The sequence below is a fragment of the Anomaloglossus baeobatrachus genome, chromosome 1, assembly GCF_048569485.1.
Source record: "Anomaloglossus baeobatrachus isolate aAnoBae1 chromosome 1, aAnoBae1.hap1, whole genome shotgun sequence".
NCBI classification, from domain to species: Eukaryota; Metazoa; Chordata; class Amphibia; order Anura; family Aromobatidae; genus Anomaloglossus; species Anomaloglossus baeobatrachus.
Genome location: NC_134353.1, coordinates 24,549,768 through 24,571,538, shown reverse-complemented (window position 1 = coordinate 24,571,538; position 21,771 = coordinate 24,549,768).

Below are 21,771 nucleotides of genomic sequence, written 5' to 3'. Positions count from 1 at the left end.
GTTATACCAGCTGTACATATATATTTATATACAGGAGATGCCCAGGTTATGCCAGCTGTACATATATAATTATATACAGGAGATGCCCAGGTTATACCAGCTGTACATATGTAATTATATACAGGAGATGCCCAGGTCATACCAGCTGTACATATATAATTATATACAGGAGATGCCCAGGTTATACCAGCTGTACATATATATTTATATACAGGAGATGCCCAGGTTATACCAGCTGTACATATATAATTATATACAGGAGATGCCCAGGTTATACCAGCTGTACATATATAATTATATACAGGAGATGCCCAGGTTATACCGGCTGTACATATATAATTATATACAGGAGATGCCCAGGTTATACCAGCTGTACATATATAATTATATACAGGGGATGCCCAGGTTATACCAGCTGTACATATATATTTATATACAGGAGATGTCCAGGTTATACCAGCTGTACATATATAATTATATACAGGAGATGCCCAGGTTATACCAGCTGTACACATATAATTATATACAGGAGATGCCCAGGTTATACCAGCTGAACATATATAATTATATACAGTAGATGCCCAGGTTATACCAGCTGAACATATATAATTATATACAGGAGATACCCAGGTTATACCAGATGTACATATATAATTATATACAGGAGATGCCCAGGTTATACCAGCTGAACATATATAATTATATACAGAAGATGTCCAGGTTATACCAGATGTACATATATAATTATATACAGGAGATGCCCAGGTTATACCAGCTGTACATATATAATTATATACAGGAGATGCCCAGGTTATACCAGCTGTACATATATAATTATATACAGGAGACACCCAGGTTATACCAGCTGTACATATATAATTATATACAGGAGATGCCCATGTTATACCAGCTGTACATATATAATTATATACAGGAGATTCCCAGGTTATACCGGCTGTACATATATAATTGTATACAGGAGATACCCAGGTTATACCGGCTGTACATATATAATTATATACAGGAGATACCCAGGTTATACCGGCTGTACATATATAATTATATGCAGGAGATGCCCAGGTTATACCGGTTGTACATATATAATTATTTACAGGAGATGCCCATGTTATACCAGCTGTACATATATAATTATATACAGGAGATACCTAGGTTATACCATCTGTACATATATAATTTTATACAGGAGATACCCATGTTATATCAGTTGTACATATATAATTATATACTGTCACGGCCGGGCGGTCGGGCAGACCCAGGAGGTGGATCCACTGGACCGAACTCTCTGAGATGGTGGTAGGGAGTCCGGCAGCTGAAGCACTGATGGGCAGTAGAACAGTCCGTGCAAGTGAAGGCAGCGGAGGAGTCCCAGGGACCACGGAGTCACAGAAGGTGGTCTTGGTGACGTAGCTCAGGTTCGGAGGCCGAGGTGATATCAGGCGGGGTCCGGAACCTCTGGAGCAAGATGACGGGTCACCGCAGGGATCCGGGATGGTACGGACTGTCAGATGGCAGACGGACAGCGTGCGGGGATCAGGACACGGCAGACTGGATGGCGAGGCAGGTACGGCTCTACAAAGACAGATAGGTGAGTACAGGCACATAAACACCAAGAGACCTGACTCCTAGCTCAGGGAACACGAAGATCAGGCCCCGCCCCCTTGGACAATGACCCCCTATATACCCTGTACCTGTGCAACCTCATTTCCTGTTAATGGACGCTGGCCCTTTAAGAAAGGGTCAGTGACCGCGCGCGCGCCCTAATGCGCATGCGCGCCGCCCGGGTGCCAGAAGCCAGGGAAGGAGGCTGCGAGGAGGACGCAGGGGAGCCGGCCAGGTCCAGGGAAGCTGTCGGGCGCCGGGATCGGGGGCCCGGAGCCCTGGGACGGACGGAATCCGGTGACTGGGGAGCGGAGAGCGTGGCAGGTGAGCCGGGGAACGGGGGTGAGGACCCGGGGAGCGTGACATATACAGGAGATGCCCAGGTTATACCGGCTGTACATATATAATTATATACAGGAGATGCCCAGGTTATACCATCTTAACATATATAATTATATACAGGAGATACCCAGGTTATACCGGCTGTACATATATAATTATATACAGGAGACACCCAGGTTATACCAGCTGTACATATATAATTATATACAGGAGATACCCAGTTTATACCGGCTGTACATATATAATTATATACAGGAGATGTCCAGGTTATACCAGCTGTACATATATAATTATATACAGGAGATACCCAGGTTATACCATCTGTACATATATAATTATATACAGGAGATACCCAGGTTATACCGGCTGTACATATATAATTATATACAGGAGATGCCCAGGTTATACCAGCTGTACATATATAATTATATACAGGAGATACCTAGGTTATACCATCTGTACATATATAATTATATACAGGAGATACCCATGTTATATCTGCTGTACATATATAATTATATACAGGAGATGCCCAGGTTATACCGGCTGTACATATATAATTATATACAAGAGATGCCCAGGTTATACCATCTGTACATAAATAATTATATACAGGAGATACCCAGGTTATACCGGCTGTACATATATAATTATATACAGGAGACACCCAGGTTATACCAGCTGTACATATATAATTATATACAGGAGATGCCCAGGTTATACCATCTGTACATATATAATTATATACAGGAGATACCCAGGTTATACCATCTGTACATATATAATTATATACAGGAGATACCCAGGTTATACCGGCTGTACATATATAATTATATACAGGAGATGTCCAGGTTATACCAGCTGTACATATATAATTATATACTGGAGATACCCAGGTTATACCATCTGTTACATATATAATTATATACAGGAGATACCCAGGTTATACCGGCTGTACATATATAATTATATACAGGAGATACCCAGGTTATACCGGCTTTACATATATAATTATATACAGGAGATACCCAGGTTATACCAGCTGTGTATATATAATTATATACAGGAGATGCCCAGGTTATACCGGCTGTACTTATATAATTATATACAGGAGATGCCCAGGTTATACCAGCTGTACATATATAATTATATACAGGAGATGCACAGCTTATACCAGCTGTACATATATAATTATATACAGGAGATACCCAGGTTATACCGGCTGTACATATATAATTATATACAGGAGATGCCCAGGTTATACCGGCTGTACATATATAATTATATACAGGAGATGCCCATGTTATACCAGCTGTACATATATAATTATATACAGGAGATACCCAGGTTATACCATGTGTACATATATAATTATATATAGGAGATACCCAGGTTATATCGGCTGTACATATATAATTATATACAGGAGATGCCCAGGTTATACCGGCTGTACATATATAATTATATACAGGAGATTCCCAGGTTATACCGGCTGTACATCTATAATTATATACAGGAGACACCCAGGTTATACCAGCTGTACATATATAATTATATACAAGAGATGCCCATGTTATACCAGCTGTACATATATAATTATGTACATGAGATACCCAGGTTATACCAGCTGTACATATATAATTATATACAGGAGATACCCAGGTTATACCGGCTGTACATATATAATTATATACAGGAGATACCCAGGTTATACCGGCTGTACATATATAATTATATACAGGAGATGCCCAGGTTATACCAGCTGTACATATATAATTATATACAGGAGATGCCCAGGTTATACCGGCTGTACATATATAATTATATACAGGAGACACCCAGGTTATACCAGTTCTACATATATAATTATATACAGGAGAGGCTCAGGTTATACCGGCTGTACATATATAATTATATACAGGAGACACCCAGGTTATACCAGCTGTACATATATAATTATATACAGGAGATGCCCGGGTTATACCAGCTGTACATATATAATTATATACAGGAGATGCCCAGGTTATACCAGCTGTACATATATAATTATATACAGGAGATGCCCAGGTTATACCGGCTGTACATATATAATTATATACAGGAGACACCCAGTTTATACCGGCTGTACATATATAATTATATACAGGAGATACCCAGGTTATACCGGCTGTACATATATAATTATATACAGGAGATACCCAGGTTATACCGTTCTATAGTTATATAGTCAACGTTATATAGTGATCAGACATTATATAAAGAACAAATAGACTATTGGTTTTGCTTGCTAAGAGTCCAGTGTCTCAGAGTCTCAGCTCAATGCTGACAGCCGCACTCTGGTTGCTGCAGGTAGCAGACTTATCTCAGGAGGCGATTCTCATAAATGAGGCCCTGGTTACTTCTGCAGAAGCTAACCTTTATTTAAGCAAAAAAAAAAAGGCCTATTGGCCAATTGAACAGACTAATCCCGGCTTCGGAAAGAAGGACGCGTTCAGCATTAAAGATACAGCATATACCCAGCTTATACTGGCTGTACATATTGGAGGGGCGCACACCTTACACCTGCAATGTTATAGAGAGGCAGTGACCAAGGTAAGTTCAATTCACACCCCGAAGGTCTTTACTTTTCAAAACTTGAGTCACGGAGGCTTACTTCAGTATCACCCCCCCAGCTCTGTATCCGACCACACCCTAAGCTCTGTACCCGACCACACCTTCAGCTCTGTATCCGACCACACCCTCAGCTCTGTATCCGACCACACCCTTACCTCTGCATTTGACCATACCCTCAGCTCTGTATCCAACAAGACCCTCAGCTCTGTATCCGACCACACCCTCAGTTCTGTATCTGACCACACCCTCAGCTCTGTATCTGACTCCACCCTCAACTCTGCACCAGACCACACCTTCAGCTCTATATCTGACCACACCCTCAGCTCTGTATCTCACCACACCCTCAGCTCTGTATCTGACCACACCCTCAGCTCTGAATCCGACCACACCCTCACCTCTGTATCTGACCACACCCTCAGCTCTGTATCTCACCACACCCTCAGCTCTGTGTCCGGCCACACCCTCAGCTTTGTATCAGACCACACCCGCAGTTCTATATCTGACCACACCCTCAACTCTGAATCTGACCACACCCTCAACTCTGATTCTGAGCACATCCTCAGCTCTGTATCTGAACACACCCTCAGCTCTGTATCCGACGACACCCTCAGCTCTGTATCTCACTACACCCTCAGATCTTTATCCAACCACACCCTCAGCTCTGTATCCGACCACAACCTCAGCTCTGTATCTCACCACACCCTCAGCTCTGTATCTAACCACACTCTCAGCTCTGTATCTGAAAACACCCTCAGCTCTGTATCCGACCACACCCTGAACCCTGTATCTGACTACACCTTCAGCTCTGCATCTCACCACACTCTTAGCTCTGTAACTCACCACACCCTCAGCTTTGTATCTGACCACAACCTCAGCTCTGTATCCAACCACATGCGCAGCTCTGTATCTCACTACATCCTCAGCTCTATATCCAACCACACCCTCAGCTCTGTATCCAACCACAACCTCAACTCTGCATATGACCACATCGTCAGCTCTGTATCTGACCACACCCTCGGCTCTTTATCCGACCACACCCTCAGCTCCTTACCAGACCACACCCTCAGCTCTGTATCTGACCACACCCTCAGCTCTGTATCTGACCACACCCTCAGCTCTGTATCCGACCACACCCTCAGCTCTATATCTGAAAACACCCTTAACTCTGTATCTGACAACATCCTTAACTCTGTATCTGACCACACCCTCAGCTCTGTATCCGACCACACCCTTAGCTCTGTATCTCACAACACCCTCAGCTCTTTAACCGACCACACCCTCAGCTCTGTATCCAACCACACCCTCAGCTTTGTATCCGACCACAACTTCAGCTCTGTATCTCACCGCACCCTCAGCTCTGTATCTAACCACACTCTCAACTCTGTATCTGTCCACACCCTCAACTCTGTATCTGACTACACCCTGAGCCCTGTATATGACTACACCCTCAGCTCTATATCTGACCACACCCTCAACTCTGTATCTGACCACACCCTTAGCTCTGTATCTGACCACACCTTCAGCTGTGTATCTCACCACACCCTCAGCTCTGTAACTCACCACACCCTCAGCTCTGTATCTGACCACACCCTCAGCTCTGTATCCAACCACACCCTCAGCTCTGTATCCGACCACAACTTCAGCTCTGTATCTCACCGCACCCTCAGCTCTGTATCTAACCACACTCTCAACTCTGTATCTGTCCACACCCTCAACTCTGTATCTGACTACACCCTGAGCCCTGTATATGACTACACCCTCAGCTCTATATCTGACCGCACCCTCAACTCTGTATCTGACCACACCCTTAGCTCTGTATCTGACCACACCTTCAGCTGTGTATCTCACCACCCCCTCAGCTCTGTAACTCACCACACCCTCAGCTCTGTATCTGACCACACCCTCTGCTCTGTATTGGACCACAACCTCAGCTCTGTATCCGACCACACGCTCAGCTCTGTATCTCACCACACCCTCAACTCTGTATCCAACCACACCCTCAGCTCTGTATCCGACCACAACCTCAACTCTGTTTCTCACCACACAGCTCTGTATCAGACCACACCCTCAGCTCTATATCTGACCACACCCTTACCTCTGTATCTGACCACACCCTCAGCTCTGTATCTTACCACACCCTCAGCTCTGTATCCGACCACACCCTCAGCTGTGTATCAGACCCCACCTTAAGCTCTATATCTTACTACACCCGCAAATCTGCATCTGACCACACCGTCAGCTTTGTATCTGAACACACCTTCAGCTCTATATCCGACCACACTGTCAGCTAGGTATTTAACAAAACCTAAAGCTCTGTATCTGACCACACCCTCATCTCTATATCCGACCCCATCTCAGCTCTCTATCGGCCCACACCCTCAGCTCTGTATCTCACCACACCCTCAGCTCTGTATCTAACCACTCCCTCAGCTCTGTATCTGACCACACCCTCATCTCTGTATCCGACCACACCCTGAGCCCTGTATCTGACTACACCCTCAGCTCTATATCTGACCACACCCTCAGCTCTGTATCTGACCACACCTTCAGCTGTGTATCTCACCACACCCTTAGTTCTGTAACTCACCACACCATCAGCTCTGTATCTGACCACACTCTCGGCTCTCTATTGGACCACAACCTGAGCTCTGTATCCGACCACAGCCTGAGCACTGTATCTGACTACACCCTCAGCTCTATATCTGACCACACCCTCAACTCTGTGTCTCACCACACCCTAAGTTCTGTATCTGACCACACCTTCAGCTCTGTATCTCACCACACCCTTAGCTCTGTAACTCACCACACCCTCAGCTCTGTATCTGACCACACCCTCGGCTCTGTATCTGACCACAACCTCAGCTCTGTATCCAACCACATGCGCAGATCTGTATCTCACCACATCCTCAGCTCTGTGTCCATAGACACCCTCAGCTCTGTATCCGACCACAACCTCAACTCTGCATCTGACCACATCGTCAGCTCTGTATCTGACCACACCCTCAGCTCTTTATCCGACCACACCCTCAGCTCTGTATCAGACCACACCCTAAGCTCTGTATCTGACCACACCCTCAGCTCTTTATCCGACCAAACCCTCAGCTCTGTATCCAACCACACCCTCAGCTCTGTATCCGACCACAACCTCAGCTCTGTATCCCACCTTACCCTCAGCTCTGTATCTAACCACACTCTCAGCTCTGTATCTGACCACACCCTCAGCTCTGTATCAGACAACACCCTAAACCCTGCATATGTCTACACCCACACCTCTATATCTGACCGCACCTTTAACTCTGTATCTAACCACACCCTCAGCTCTGTATCTGACCACACCCTCAGCTCTGTATCAGACTACACCCTAAACCCTGTATATGACTACACCCTCATCTCTATATCTGACCACACCCTTAACTCTGTATCTCACCACACCTTCAGCTCTGTAACTCAGGAAACCCTCAGATTTGTAACTCACCACACCCTCAGTTCTATATCTGACCACACCCTCGGCTCTGTATCTGACCACAACCTCAGCTCTGTATCCGAGCAAACGCTCAGCTCTGTATCACACCACACCTTCAGCTCTGTAACCAACCACACCCTCAGGTCTGTATCAGACCACAACCTCAGCTCTATATCTGACCACACCCTCAACCCTGTATCTGAACACCCTCAGCTCTGTATCTTACCACACCCTCAGCTCTGTATCCGACCACAACCTCAGCTGTGTATCAGACCACACCTTCAGCTCTATATCTGATCACACACTCAAATCAGCATCTTACCACACCCTCAGCTCTATATCCGACCACACCTTCAGCTCTGTATCTGAACTTACTTTCAGCTCTGTATCCGACCACACCCTCAGCTCGGTATCTCACAACACCCAAAGCTCTGTATCTGACTACGACCTTAGCTCGATATCTGACCACACCCTCAACTCTGTATCTGACCACACCTTCAGCTCTGTATCTCACCACACCCTTAGTTCTATAACTCACCACACCCTCAGCTCTGTATCTGACCACACCCTCGGCTCTGTATCTGACCACAACCTCAGCTCTGTATCCAACCACATCCTCAGCTGTGTATCCGACCACAACCTCAACTCTGCATCTGACCACATCGTTAGCTCTGTATCTGACCACACCCTCAGTTTTTATCCGACCACACTCTCAGCTCTGTATCAGACCACACCCTCAGCTCTGTATCTGACCACACTCTCAGCTCTGTATCTGACCACACCCTCAGCTCTGTATCCGACCACACCCTCAGCTCTGTATCAGACCACTCCCTCAGCTCTATATCTGACCACACCCTCAACTCTGTATCTAACCACACCCTCAGCTCTGTATCTCACCACAACCTCAGCTCTGTATCTAACCATACTCTCAGCTCTGTTTCAGACTACACCCTGAGCCCTGTATATGACTACAACCTCATCTCTTTATCTGACCACACCTTCAGCTCTGTATGTCACCACACCCTCAGCTCTGTAACTCACCACACCCTCAGCTCTGTAGCTGACCACACCTTCGGCTCTGTATCTGACCGCAGCCTCAGCTCTGTATCCAACCACATGCGCAGCTCTGTATCTCACCACATCCTCAGCTTTGTATCCATACACACCCTCAGCTCTGTATCCGACCACAACCTCAACTCTGCATCTGACCACATCGTCAGCACTGTATCTGACCAAAACCTCAGCTCTTTATCCGACCACACCCTCAGCTCTGTATCCGACAACACCCTCAGCTCTGTATCCGACCACACCCTCAGCTCTGTATCAGACCACACCCTCAGCTCTGTATCAGACCACACCCTTAGCTCTATATCTGACCACACCCTCAAATCTGTATCTGACCACACCCTCAATCCTGTATCTGACCACACCCTCAGCTCTGTATCTGAACACACCCTCAGCTCTGTATCCGACCACACCCTCAACTCTGTATCTCACTACACCCTCAGCTCTTTATCCGACCACACCCTCAGCCCCGTATCCGACCACACCCTCAGCTCTGTATCAGACCACACCCTCAGCTCTGTATCAGACCACACCCTCAGCTCTGTATCAGACCACACCTTCAGCTCTATATCTGACCACACCCTCAACTCTGTATCTCACCAAACCCTCAGCTCTGTATCTAAACACACTCTCAGCTCTGTATCTGACCACACCCTCAGCTCTGTATCAGACTAAACCCTGAGCCCTGTATATGACTACACCCTCAGCTCTATATATGACTACACCCTCAACTCTGTATCTGACCACACCCTCAGATCTGTATCTCACCACACCCTCAGCTCTATAACTCACCACACCCTCAGCTCTGTATCTGATTACACCCTCAGTTCTGTATCCGACCACAATCTTAGCTCTGTATCCGACCACATGCTCCGCTCTGTATCTCACCACACCCTCAGCTCTGTATCCAACCACACCCTCAGCTCTATATCTGACCACACCCTCACCTCTGTATCTGACCACACCCTTAGCTCTGTATCTTACCACACCCTCAGCTCTGTATCCAACCACACCCTCAGCTGTGTATCAGACCACACCCTCAGCTCTATATCTGACCACACCCTCAGCTCTGCATCTGATCACACCCTCAGCTCTATATCCAACCACACCCTCAGCTCTGTATCTTACCACACCCTCAGTTCTGTATCCGACCACACCCTCAGCTGTGTATCAGACCACACCTTCAGCTCTATATCTGACCACACCCTCAACTCTGCTCTGTATCTAAACACACCTTAAGCTCTGTATCCGACCACACCCTCAGCTCGGTATCTCACAACACCCAAAGCTCTGTGTCTGACTACACCCTCAGCTCTATATCTGACCACACCTTCAGCTCTGTATCTAACCACACCTTCAGCTCTGTATCTAACCACACCCTTAGCTCTTTAATTCACCACACCCTCAGCTCTGTATCTGACCACACCCTCGGCTCTGTATCTGACCACAACCTCAGCTCTGTATCCAACCACATGCGCAGCTCTGTATGCAACCACATTCTCAGCTCTGTATCCATGCACACCCTCAGCTCTGTATCCGACCACAACCTCAACTCTGCATCTGACCACATCGTCAGCTCTGTATCTGACCACACCCTCAGCTCTTTATCCGACCACACCCTCAGCTCTGTATCAGACCACACCCTCAGCTCTGTATCTGATTACACCCTCAGCTCTGTATCTGACCACACCCTCAGCCCTGTATCCGACCACACCCTCAGCCCTGTATCAGACCACACCCTCAGTTCTATATATGACCACACCCTCAACTCTGTATCCGACCACACCCTCAGCTGTGTATCAGACCACACCCTCAGCTCTGTATCAGACCACACCCTCAGCTCTGTATCAGACCACACCCTCAGCTCTATATCTGACCACACCCTCAACTCTGTATCTCACCACACCCTCAGCTCTGTATCTAACCACACTCTCAGCTCTGTATCTGACCACACCCTCAGCTCTGTATCAGACTACACCCTGAGCCCTGTATATGACTACACCCTCAGCTCTATATATGACTACACCCTCAACTCTGTATCTGACTACACCCCTCAGATCTGTATCTCACCACACCCTCAGCTCGGTAACTCACTACACCCTCAGCTCTATAACTCACCACACCCTCAGCTCTGTATCTGATTACACCCTCAGTTCTGTATCCGACCACAATCTTAGCTCTGTATCCGACCACATGCTCCGCTCTGTATCTCACCAAACCCTCAGCTCTGTATCCAACCACACCCTCAGCTCTATATCTGACCACACCCTCACCTCTGTATCTGACCACACCCTCAGCTCTGTATCTTACCACACCCTCAGCTCTGTATCCGACCACACCCTCAGCTGTGTATCAGACCACACCTTCAGCTCTATATCTGACCACACCCTCAGCTCTGCATCTGATCACACCCTCAGCTCTATATCCGACCACACCCTCAGCTCTGTATCTTACCACACCCTCAGCTCTGTATCCGACCACACCCTTAGCTGTGTATCAGACCACACCAGCTCTATATCTGACCACACCCTCAACTCTGCTCTGTATGTAAACACACCTTCAGCTCTGTATCCGACCACACCCTCAGCTCGGTATCTCACAACACCCAAAGCTCTGTGTCTGACTACACCCTCAGCTCTATATCTGACCACACCTTCAGCTCTGTATCTAACCACACCTTCAGCTCTGTATCTAACCACACCCTTAGCTCTGTAATTCACCACACCCTCAGCTCTGTATCTGACCACACCCTCGGCTCTGTATCTGACCACAACCTCAGCTCTGTATCCAACCACATGCGCAGCTCTGTATGCAACCACATTCTCAGCTCTGTATCCATGCACACCCTCAGCTCTGTATCCAACCACAACCTCAACTCTGCATCTGACCACATCGTCAGCTCTGTATCTGACCACACCCTCAGCTCTTTATCCGACCACACCCTCAGCTCTGTATCTGACCACACCCTCAGCCCTGTATCCGACCACACCCTCAGCTCTGTATCAGACCACACCCTTAGCTCTATATATGACCACACCCTCAACTCTGTATCCGACCACACCCTTCAGCTATGTATCAGACCACACCTTTAGCTCTATATCTGACCACACCCTCAACTCTGCATCTGACCACACCCTCAGCTCTATATCCAACCACACCCTCAGCTCTGTATCTGAACACACCTTCAGCTCTGTGTCCGACCACACCCTCAGCTCGGTATCTCAGAACACCCAAAGCTCTGTGTCTGATACACCCTCAGCTTTATATCTGACCACACCCTCAGTTCTGTAACTAACCACACCTTCAGCTCTGTATCTCACCACACCCTTGGCTCTGTTACTCACCACACCCTCAGCTCTGTATCTGACCACACCCTCGGCTCTGTATCTGACCACACCCTCAGCTCTGTATCTGACCACACCCTCAGCTCTGTATCCGACCACACCCTCAGCTCTGTATCAGACCACACCCTCAGCTCTATATCTGACCACACCCTCAACTCTGTATCTGACCACATTCTTAGCTTTGTATCTGAACACACCCTCAGCTCTGTATCTAACCACACCTTCAGCTCTGTATATAACCACACCCTTAGCTCTGTAATTCACCACACCCTCAGCTCTGTATCTGACCACACCCTTGGCTCTGTATCTGACCACAACCTCAGCTCTGTATCCAACCACATGCGCAGCTCTGTATCCAACCACATTCTCAGCTCTGTATCCATGCACACCCTCAGCTCTGTATCCGACCACAATCTCAACTCTGCATCTGACCACATCATCAGCTCTGTATCTGACCACACCCTCAGCTCTTTATCCGACCACACCCTCAGCTCTGTATCAGACCACACCCTCAGCTCTGTATCTGACCACACCCTTGGCTCTGTATCTGACCACAACCTCAGCTCTGTATCCAACCACATGCGCAGCTCTGTATCCAACCACATTCTCAGCTCTGTATCCATGCACACCCTCAGCTCTGTATCCGACCACAATCTCAACTCTGCATCTGACCACATCATCAGCTCTGTATCTGACCACACCCTCAGCTCTTTATCCGACCACACCCTCAGCTCTGTATCAGACCACACCCTCAGCTCTGTATCTGATTACACCCTCAGCTCTGTATCTGACCACACCCTCAGCCCTGTATCCGACCACTCCCTCAGCTCTGTATCAGACCACACCCTCAGCTCTATATATGACCACACCCTCAACTCTGTATCCGACCACACCCTCAGCTGTGTATCAGACCACACCTTCAGCTCAATATCTGACCACACCCTCAACTCTGCATTTGACCACACCCTCAGCTCAATATCCGACCACACCCTCAGCTCTGTATCTGAACACACCGTCAGCTCTGTGTCCGACCACACCCTCAGCTCGGTATCTCAGATCACCCAAAGCTCTGTGTCTGACTACACCCTCAGCTTTATATCTGACCACACCCTCAGTTCTGTATCTAACCACACCTTCAGCTCTGTATCTCACCACACCCTTGGCTCTGTTACTCACCACACCCTCAGCTCTGTATCTGACCACACCCTCGGCTCTGTATCTGACCACACCCTCAGCTCTGTATCTGACCACACCCTCAGCTCTGTATCCGACCACACCCTCAGCTCTGTATCAGACCACACCCTCAGCTCTATATCTGACCACACCCTCAACTCTGTATCTGACCACATTCTCAGCTTTGTATCTGAACACACCCTCAGCTCTGTATCTAACCACACCTTCAGCTCTGTAACTAACCACACCCTTAGCTCTGTAATTCACCACACCCTCAGCTCTGTATCTGACCACACCCTCGGCTCTGTATCTGACCACAACCTCAGCTCTGTATCCAACCACATGCGCAGCTCTGTATCCAACCACATTCTCAGCTTTTTATCCATGCACACCTTCAGCTCTGTATCCGATCACAACCTCAACTCTGCATCTGACCACATTGTCAGCTCTGTATCCGACCACACCCTCAGCTCTGTATCAGACCACACCCTCAGCTCTATATCTGACCACACCCTCAACTCTTTATCTGACCACATTCTCAGCTCTGTATCTGAACACACCCTCAGCTCTGTATCCGACCACACCCTCAGCTCTGTATCAGATCCCACCCTCAGCTCTATATCTGACTACACCCTCAATTTTTTATCTGACCACACCCTTAGCTCTGTATCCGACCACACCCTCAGATCTGTATCTCACTACACCCTCAGCTCTTTATCCGACCAAACCCTCAGCTCTGTATCCAACCACACCCTCAGCTCGGTATCCGACCACAACCTCAGCTCTGTGTCTCACCGTACCCTCAGCTCTGTATCTAGCCTGCAGGCTTGCAGAACTATGACACGGCAAACCCTGTTACAACCGAAAATACGGAACAAACAAACCACAGTGAGTATCATCACTCCTTTTCACAACCAATGGCAAGACCTGTATAGACTCCTCCAGGCAAACTGGGATATCTTATTGAGCGACAAAAAACTGATCCCCTTTATCAGTGAGAAACCCAATCTGGTAGCGAGAAGGGGTCAGAACCTTAGGGGCATTCTCTCCAAGAGCCACTTTAAGAGACCAACGCAGAGCTTGGGAACAGGTGTAAAACTTAAAGGAACATTCCCATGTGGGGCGTGTACAATTTGTCCTTACATGTTGGCCAGTGATCACATCTCTTTGCCAATCTTCCCTAGGAGAATCACCTGTGGATCCTACTACAATTGCCGCACAAGAAATGCCATCTATATTCTCGTCTGCGATTGCCCTAAAATCTACGTTGGCGAAACCACTCAAGAGGTGAGGAGGAGGGTGCAGCAACATTTCTCAGACATAAATACAGCAGAAACGGATCGGAAAAAAGGTAAAGCCCTCACTTCGGTGGCTTCCCACTTCCTCACATTCCATGGAGGTCGGTATTCCACAATTAAGGTGCTTATTGTGGATTCAATCAAGCCGAGCATTAGGGGTGGAAATGCCACTAAGCAGTTGTTGAAAAAGGAGTCCAGATGGATTTACACGCTTAAGAGCTTAGCCCCCCATGGTCTCAATGAAGAATTGCTTTACACTGGGTTCTATAATGTCATCTGACAAATTTTGTGTCTATCCTCTAAGTCCATCCCTTTTTCTTCCATTCAGATATCTTGTTCATCTATAATGGGAGGCAAGAAGAAAATTTGAAGAGAGGACGAAGAGGACAAGAATGGGGAACCAAAGGCCTTCTTTGAAAATCTACTTTCTTTGAATATCAAGGGTCTCACTTTGGACTGTTCATTACAACATTCATATGGAGGATCTACGGACCCATTGGCATATATGGGAGCCGACACTGTACCCCACAGTGGGACGGTGGGGACATGTTGGAGGGACTTTAATTGGATTCCCGTAAATTATATACGGCTATTATTGACATTATACAAGAGCTCCAACGCATAGGGATGTATTGATACATGGGAGTCAATGATCTCCCATTGACGTACTACTTCGTATCATGTCTTCTATACATGTAAGATATAATGCACAGAGTGTCTTTAAACATGATTGACCAACTGCGGTTTACCTGTCTGTATCATCTGCTATGACCACTTTGGCTCTCTGCCGTCGTAGTCTCAGGCCAGCAAATTTCAGTGCCTCTCCAGCTTTTACTACTGACCCCTTTATTACTATTGATCTATATGGGGATGTCAGTCCCAGTGTCCGCATGGTGCACTCTGTGTAACTACTCCCAGTTCTACTGATTTGGTATCTGTACCAGGACTATATTTTTCCGCCTCTGTTTTGACACATGTACTGATATGTGGGATTTAATGACCTCCCTCTGATGCACTATATTGTATCATGTCTATTACACATGGTAGATATAATACACATAGTGTCTTTAAACATGATTAACCAACTGCAACCTTATTTGTCTGCATCATCTATTTTGACCTCTTTTGCACTTGTGTTAGCAGTTTTGGATTAGCAAATCATCTTGTATGCCACCACGTATTCCAGGCCCCAAAGGGACTCTCCAGCACCTTAAAAGCTTGTCTCCACTAACCTCTATATTATCTTTGACCTGTAAGGGGATGTTAGTCCCAGTGCCTGTGTGGTCCACTTTTGGTAACCATCGTTAGTTCTTCCGATTGGGTATCCGCACTATGTATGCACTGCTCTACCTCTGTGGTGACACCAGTCCTGACTGATGGCCACATAAGAAGTCACTGCTAGCCATCCCCTTTCGACATAGGTCAAGTTTGTCTCTACTAAACCCTATACCACCATGTCTATAAGGGGATGTGAGCTTTAGTGTATGTACAGTTAGGTCCAGAAATCTTTGGCCAGTGACACAATTTTCGCGAGTTGGGCTCTGCATGCCACCACATTGGATTTGAAATGAAACCTCTACAACAGAATTCAAGTGCAGATTGTAACGTTTAATTTGAAGGTTTGAACAAAAATATCTGATAGAAATTGTAGGAATTGTCACATTTCTTTACAAACACTCCACATTTTAGGAGGTCAAAAGTAATTGGACAAATAAACCAAACCCAAACAAAATATTTTTATTTTCAATATTTTGTTGCGAATCCTTTGGAGGCAATCACTGCCTTAAGTCTGGAACCCATGGACATCACCAAACGCTGGGTTTCCTCCTTCTTAATGCTTTGCCAGGCCTTTACAGCTGCAGCCTTCAGGTCTTGCTTGTTTGTGGGTCTTTCCGTCTTAAGTCTGGATTTGAGCAAGTGAAATGCATGCTCAATTGTGTTAAGATCTGGTGATTGACTTGGCCATTGCAGAATGTTCCACTTTTTTACACTCATGAACTCCTGGGTAGCTTTGGCTGTATGCTTGGGGTCATTGTCCATCTGTACTATGAAGCGCCGTCCGATCAACTTTGCGGCATTTGGCTGAATCTGGGCTGAAAGTATATCCCGGTACACTTCAGAATTCATCCGGCTACTCTTGTCTGCTTTTATGTCATCAATAAACACAAGTGACCCAGTGCCATTGAAAGCCATGCATGCCCATGCCATCACGTTGCCTCCACCATGTTTTACAGAGGATGTGGTGTGCCTTGGATCATGTGCCGTTCCCTTTCTTCTCCAAACTTTTTTCTTCCCATCATTCTGGTACAGGTTGATCTTGGTCTCATCTGTCCATAGAATACTTTTCCAGAACTGAGCTGGCTTCATGAGGTGTTTTTCAGCAAATGTAACTCTGGCCTGTCTATTTTTGGAATTGATGAATGGTTTGCATCTAGATGTGAACCCTTTGTATTTACTTTCATGGAGTCTTCTCTTTACTGTTGACTTAGAGACAGATACACCTACTTCACTGAGAGTGTTCTGGACTTCAGTTGATGTTGTGAACGGGTTCTTCTTCACCAAAGAAAGTATGCGGCGATCATCCACCACTGTTGTCATCCGTGGACACCCAGGCCTTTTTGAGTTCCCAAGCTCACCAGTCAATTCCTTTTTTCTCAGAATGTACCCGACTGTGGATTTTGCTACTCCAAGCATGTCTGCTATCTCTCTGATGGATTTTTTCTTTTTTTTCAGCCTCAGGATGTTCTGCTTCACCTCAATTGAGAGTTCCTTAGACCGCATGTTGTCTGGTCACAGCAACAGCTTCCAAATGCAAAACCACACACCTGTAATCAACCCCAGACCTTTTAACTACTTCATTGATTACAGGTTAACGAGGGAGACGCCTTCAGAGTTAATTGCAGCCCTTAGAGTCCCTTGTCCAATTACTTTTGGTCCCTTGAAAAAGAGGAGGCTATGCATTACAGAGCTATGATTCCTAAACCCTTTCTCCGATTTGGATGTGAAAACTCTCATATTGCAGCTGGGAGTGTGCACTTTCAGCCCATATTATATATAGAATTGTATTTCTGAACATGTTTTTGTAAACAGCTAAAATAACAAAACTTGTGTCACTGTCCAAATATTTCTGGACCTAACTGTATATATGCATCTAGTGGATCTACCCACTATAACCACTTTTGGTTCCCCTGATCTAGTATCTGTATTAGGGTCATACCGTCTCATCTATCTGGGGACATCAGTACTGGTCGTTGGTCACATAAGGAACCCCAGTGGCTACTGTGTCCAGCATGTGGACCTTGTGGCGTGTTACACGTCATTTAGGTCTATATAAAATTATGGGACAGTCATTTTTTAAATAGCCACCATATGTGTTTTATGTTTTACTGACATGGAAATTTGCATTTATGTATACACACTTAAGTAATATCCAACTTTGCTTACATATCTAGATTTACTGCAGACACAGATATATGTGGAACCCTTTGTTTCCTCGCTGTATCTGTGATTTTTTGCATATTGTTTTTTTGCATATCTATTACCCTCTTCGATCATTGTACTAAAGCAACTTTACCATCTAAATGTTCTACCCATGATAGGGTTAATATAGCCCTCTTCCTCCCTTTTGCCTGACGCATGCGCATAGTTTCGAACGGCCTATTTTATAGAATATGATTTAAATACCTTATTACCTTATTAAAACTATAATATCACTTCTTATAGACCGTTTCGCTATAATATCACTTCTTATAGACCGTTTCGCTATTCTATATCAATCTTATGCGCCGTATCTAATGCTGTGTTTGGGTTGTAAGCGCCGGCTGCCTCGCGCATGCGCAGTAAAAGGTAGGGGAGGAGGTTTGTCACGTCATGTGACCGAGCAAGATGGCGACCGCCATCGGAGCTCCATGCTCAGTGCCCAGGATCTCCCAGCTGCAACACTGGTGAGTGCTGATGACCAGTCCTTAAATAGGACACACAATATCATTGCACACTGCCTTTCTTTCCCCTGAGGAAGCCACTGTACACGTGGCGATACGCGTGGGGTTCCACGCCAGGAACCTAGTTGGTACTCTCCTTATCTACTCCTCCTACATGGCTGCTATTATCTTTTGGGGTAGTAAGTACGGTCCCGCTCTTGCACTATCTCCAGCTTAAATCTGTAAATTCTTGCCTTGGCCTCCTTGTATGGCCCTAGTGGCTTTATGGCCCTATTTTTACAGGCATGGTTCACATTCCTTATTTGCTAGGGGTATTGGCTGCATGAGGAATATTTTTTTTACACTCATTGGTCCCATATTGATACTCACTGCGTTTCCCTTCATTGATAAACTTGTATCATGCTAAATATAGTTAGGTCCAGAAATCTTTGGACAGTGACGCAATTTTGGCGAGTCGGGCTCTGCATGCCACCACATTGGATTTGAAATGAAACCTCTACAACAGAATTCAAGTGCAGATTGTAACGTTTAATTTGAAGGTTTGAACAAAAATATCTGATAGAAATTGTAGGAATTGTCACATTTCTTTACAAACACTCCACATTTTAGGAGGTCAAAAGTAATTGGACAAATAAATCAAACCCAAAAAAAATATTTTTATTTTCAATATTTTGTTGCGAATCCTTTGGAGGCAATCACTGCCTTAAGTCTGGAACCCATGGACACCACCAAACGCTGGGTTTCCTCCTTCTTAATGCTTTGCCAGGCCTTTACAGCCGCAGCCTTCAGGTCTTGCTTGTTTGTGGGTCTTTCCGTCTTAAGTCTGGATTTGAGCAAGTGAAATGCATGCTCAATTGGGTCAAGATCTGGTGATTGACTTGGCCATTGCAGAATGTTCCACTTTTTTGCACTCATGAACTCCTGGGTAGCTTTGGCTGTATGCTTGGGGTCATTGTCCATCTGTACTATGAAGCGCCGTCCGATCAACTTTGCGGCATTTGGCTGAATCTGGGCTGAAAGTATATCCCGGTACACTTCAGAATTCATCCGGCTACTCTTGTCTGCTGTTATGTCATCAATAAACACAAGTGACCCAGTGCCATTGAAAGCCATGCATGCCCATGCCATCACGTTGCCTCCACCATGTTTTACAGAGCATGGGGTGTGCCTTGGATCATGTGCCGTTCCCTTTCTTCTCCAAACTTTTTTCTTCCCATCATTCTGGTACAGGTTGATCTTGGTCTCATCTGTCCATAGAATACTTTTCCAGAACTGAGCTGGCTTCATGAGGTGTTTTTCAGCAAATGTAACTCTGGCCTGTCTATTTTTGGAATTGATGAATGGTTTGCATCTAGATGTGAACCCCTTGTATTTACTTTCATGGAGTCTTCTCTTTACTGTTGACTTAGAGACAGATAGACCTACTTCACTGAGAGTGTTCTGGACTTCAGTTGATGTTGTGAACGGGTTCTTCTTCACCAAAGAAAGTATGCGGCGATCATCCACCACTGTTGTCATCCGTGGACGCCCAGGCCTTTTTGAGTTCCCAAGCTCACCAGTCAATTCCTTTTTCTCAGAATGTACCCGACTGTTGATTTTGCTACTCCAAGCATGTCTGCTATCTCTCTGATGGTTTTTTTCTTTTTTTTCAGCCTCAAGATGTTCTGCTTCACCTCAATTGAGAGTTCCTTAGACCGCATGTTGTCTGGTCACAGCAACAGCTTCCAAATGCAAAACCACACACCTGTAATCAACCCCAGACCTTTTAACTACTTCATTGATTACAGGTTAACGAGGGAGACGCCTTCAGAGTTAATTGCAGCCCTTAGAGTCCCTTGTCCAATTACTTTTGGTCCCTTGAAAAAGAGGAGGCTATGCATTACAGAGCTATGATTCCTAAATCCTTTCTCCGATTTGGATGTGAAAACTCTCATATTGCAGCTGGGAGTGTGCACTTTCAGCCCATATTATATTTATAATTGTATTTCTGAACATGTTTTTGTAAACAGCTAAAATAACAAAACTTGTGTCACTGTCCGAATATTTCTGGACCTAACTGTATATTGACATAACCTAAACAACCTTTCCTATGACCGGAAGAGGTCCACAAGAATATGAAACCTAAAATAATGTAACCCCAATTTACCAAAGGGTGGAGGTGGGGATACAAAAGAGAGAGGACCACGGATTATCAAAGTGAAATACAAATTTATTGAATATACAAAAGGTGATACAGGACACACAGTGGAGGGAGGCTAGATGGAAACAGCCTGCCAGGAAACAACCCACAGCAATACCAGGGCACACCACCAGATGGCACAACCTGCTGACAGGCAGCAATAGAGAGAGGGAATAAACAAGGTATAAACTGGCCCGTAGAGAGTCCAAAGGGACAGTGTGAGGAAGACAATTGTACATAGGAGATCTGTAGGATCCCCTAAAAAAGTCCCAGAGGCAGGGGGGCATAAGTGATTAATCTATTTTACCTTGCGTCATGTCAGAGCAGTGATGGTGGATGTGTCCGGGCGTGGGGGCGGGGCCTCGACGCGCGTTTCACCAAAGGCTTCGTCAGGAGTCAATAACTGTATATTGTGCAGATCTTTCCAAACCCTTATATATATCTGCAGCATTCTGTGTACACTATATTAACTATATACTGGTTTATATTGCACATGGTGCATTAATAGGTTTATCATAGGGGTAATAGGCATGGTATATATCCTTATATACTGGAGATACTGACTGTATGTGGTGCCTTCTGTTGATGCACTTGTATTGTACTAAATATTTTGCAGATCTAGTCTAAGCTTCATACGTACCTGCAGTGTGCTGCCCATACTCTGATCAGCTATAAACTTGCCTGTAAATGCACATGGTGCACCACTAGGTCTCCACTATACGACTCACTGACC